We start from the raw sequence: 4,012 nt of genomic DNA, 5'->3' as shown, positions 1-4,012 counted from the left end.
GTGTCCAGTTTATCTGCATCTTTTCACAACTTTCAGTTTTTGCCACCGGTCACCACCTCATTTCTGGCATGCAGAATCAAAAGTATTCTGTAGTTTGGCATCCAGTGAGATTTATTCCTTGTTAGACTGCAACCTTATTGGTTATTAGTTTCCTGGCCAGCATCCAGTGGTTCTTCCAGTTTTCTAACTCTAGATCTGTGCTGTGTTTTTACACTATGCTTTGCATTGTCTTTTTTTTTTTTTACAAAGTATTTTTTGTTTTGATCAGAATTCATAAATAGCCTTATAGAAGTTCTTTATGAATATTGCATGTTATTTACTGTCTATGCATAAAAGTGTATATGTGTATTAGTTTAGATGACATACATTTTGCTTTAAATTGTAAAAGAATATAATTACTTCCAGCATTAGTACATTGAGTCTATTAAAATAATATGGGAACAAATGGTGTGTATTAACACGTTTTTCTGTCAAGTGAACATGCAGCAAAAAAAAAAAAATATATATATATATAGATATGTTTTTGTACTTAAAATTGTTCCTGAATTTAAGACTTAGATTTGGCATTGCACTGTGTCAGTATAGTAACTGACATACATTTTAAAAAGATCTGACACCAAAGAAAGAATACAGTGCAACTATGCAGACTTGACTACAGAGTATTTAAAAATCCTCTGAAATTTTATGTTGTATGTTAAAATGTGCCTTATGGATTTCTGTAATGGGAAGTGTTCCGAAAAGTTCATGTTTGAAATGTCAGTTACTTTTAAATAAAAAATATATTTGTATTAAAATGTGTCTTTTTTGCTTTTTACACAGAATGTCTTAATATGCTGCTGTTTTCATATTTCTAGTATTTTACGTATTAGAAATAAATTTACTCTAGATCTGATTTCACTTTGAATATACAAGTCTTTTTTTTCCCTTTTCATTTCTGTTAATGTAATTTTTTTTACTATAACCCAGTAAAAAGCATATTCTACTGTGGAAGTATAAGGGCATGAAATTTTCTCTTCACGTTTTTACAGGAGATCTAGGGATCATCTAAACTAAAGTAGAATGCATATACCAGCAAAGTAGCTTGAATGTAGGGTGCTCAAATGTTTCACTAGTAGCAGGAGTTAAAGTGGCAATCTTGAAGCCAAGCCAGAGCTTTGGCCAGGAAGGGAGAGGAATGAATAATTTTTGATAGGGTCTGTATTTTCTGGGTTGGAAAGGTGAGATTATTCAGTCCTGCTGCAGCTGTACTCTCATCTGTGGTATGATGTCATTCAGGATGTTATTTTGTATTCCTCACCCCAGTTGAGAACAGATGGGCTATGGTCAGTTTCAGAGCTCGGGTCACTAGCGGTTATGTGATTGGAATCGATAATTAAATTATATGGGCAGAATCCATGACAGTAGAAAGTTTATACGTTGTCCAGGATTTGTTGGTAGCCCATGAATAGGATCAGTTGTAGAACTGAAAACATGCTAAAAATAGTGATGTTTCACTTTCAATAATAGGAAAGGTAGAAAGTCTGATCACCAAGTGCAGATCTGCATCAAATCCATTTATGGAATCGATGTTTTCTTTACTATGTCAGGTGGTTTTGATGTCTTTCTTTTGTGTCCTTTCCATGCCAACTGACATCTGTGTGAGTTTGTGTCTGTCTGTACATACTCATATTTGTATGCTCATGTATGGGTACAGTTCATTCTGTTGCAAACTGTTTTTGAGATCAGATTTTGTTGTATGAACTGTTGATGTATTTGTCAGTTTTATACTGTAGTCAAGGTGCATGCTATTAATTGTAACATAAAAACTGTGGTCACAAATTTTTGACTGTGGAGTTTATGATTATGACTAATGGGATGGGAGGCATAGCATAAGTTGGTGTTTCACTATGGTCACAATTGTATGAATATGAAGTTAATGGAGTTAGTATGGGGGAGGGGCAGAACTCCGATGTAAAACATTATTTACATTGAAATTGGTACAGGATTTTGTGATTTTTAATGCTGAGCTGCTGACTGACAAGGCTGCTGTGTGAACTATTTAGGCTTTTGTATAGAGTTCATAGTGCAGCTTGTAAGTGGTTTGGTTGGGATGTACAATGTTTGGCATTTATAGGCTGTATATACACAGTGTTTGGCATTTTTAGGCTGTGTAAAGTTATTATATGGTTGCTTTGTATTTTTGTGTGTGGCATTTCACGTTACAACAAATTGATTTTGCAATGTATGGTGCTATCCATGATTTTTTGTGATTGCTTGTGGTTCTGTAGTTGTCATTTACAATGAAACCTTATATACTCGTATGTACGTGTGTATGTGTTCACGTATAAATATTCACTTGGTCAGCTGCCAGGCTAGGATATGTTGTGAACAACTGCAGTACAATTTAAAAATGCAGACAAATTTCCTGTGAGCAGATCAGAAGTATGCACAGCAGTTCAGGGAAAGCATGGAACACTTGGATACAACCTTCTGTGTCCTTTGCAGATCTTTCTAGCTATGCGTGCTGTTTAGGTATCTGCCTAATACGCATCATTGTAAAGTTACTATATATGATGCAGAAAAAGTATAAGCTTTATAAAAGTACCTATTGTTAACAAATCATTAATTTTCACCACCACTGATGTTTTCAGCTGAGACTACCAACATAGCTGATGCTGCAACACATCCCCTTAACTCACTGTCATTGAAAAGAGAATGTTAAGAACCTTTATCAGTGCCTCACTCAAGGACTAACATGAGCCAAGTTCAAGTAAGTATCGCGAACCACAGCATGAAAGGCAGAAGATATGGGGACACAGACCCATAACAAAGCCCTGATGTGATTCACTTTCAGAATATTCTATGCCTGTAATGGCCTTTGCTCCTTTATTGTCTTTATCCCTTCGCCTTGGATGAATGCAGTATTCACAGAGGTGATGTCTGCAAGACCTGTTTCTGGGTGAAACACTTTGAGAACAGTTACATATTCTTCCTGTGTGTCAGGGAACCAGAAGCAAACATTAGGCAACCTTCATGTTCCTGTTATTGGTCTAAACAGATGCCTAATAGTGTGACTCCTTTCACTTCCCCTGAAGTGCTGGTTGCTTCATAGTGAGCACTAATCTACTCTCTGCAGATAATTTTACATTTGTCTTTGGGCTCCCTACCATCCTAATACTGGGTTCTGTCATCTTATTCAGCACACAGTGGAAAATTGCTTAACACGTATGTGAGAAAATACTTCTACGGTTAGCTGAGTGCCATAACATGACATTTGACTAGCCTTTTAGCTCCTTACACCACTATTTGCTCATGACATCCCATTGCATGCTTGACTAACATTGCATTCATTGTTGGTTGATGGTTCTGTTTCTTACCACCCCCAAACAAAGGTATCCATCATCCTTCCTTTTTGATTCCTCAGTCATCTCATGGTAAGGTAAGGTATTGAGTGGATGTGTGTGTGTGTAAGTGTGAGAGAGAGATGGAGAGAGAGACTGATAAAAGTAATACATATTCATTCTTCTTTGCTGTTTTTATGTAGACCTAGTTTGGAGGAGGTATACATCCCTTGTCCCCCCTCCCAGAAGCAGTTGTTTCGGCAGTTATATCAGGAAGAGAGAGACATCTGGGTCACTGCCCTTTGTTGCCTTTTATTAAGGATGTCATGTTTAACCATGCTGATGGTGTAGAAGGGTAGAGGTCTTACTATAACCCAGTTGTCTCAAGTTCAGTTAACATCACATATGACTGACAGCATTGCTAGGGGAGGATGAAACATGCTTGGCAGATCTAGCGTAGAGACATTCATGTGCAGGATGGAAAGAAGAGGCGTGCCCACTGTATGGAGCCTGAGTAGGCATGTCTTCAAGCTAAACCTCATAGCCTGCTTAGCATTTCATGTCAGCACACTGAGAAATGAGTTTTGCAGAACCTTTGTTGTAAACAGCAGTATGTCTTCTTACCTGGCCTGTGTCCCACTGTACATACTTAGCTGACTTCAACCCTATAGAGTCTGACCATGGATTATGAA

This window comes from Protopterus annectens, chromosome 7.part0 (genome assembly GCF_019279795.1).
Source record: "Protopterus annectens isolate FY-2018-M chromosome 7.part0, PAN1.0, whole genome shotgun sequence".
NCBI classification, from domain to species: Eukaryota; Metazoa; Chordata; order Ceratodontiformes; family Protopteridae; genus Protopterus; species Protopterus annectens.
This window is presented reverse-complemented; position numbering follows the sequence as displayed.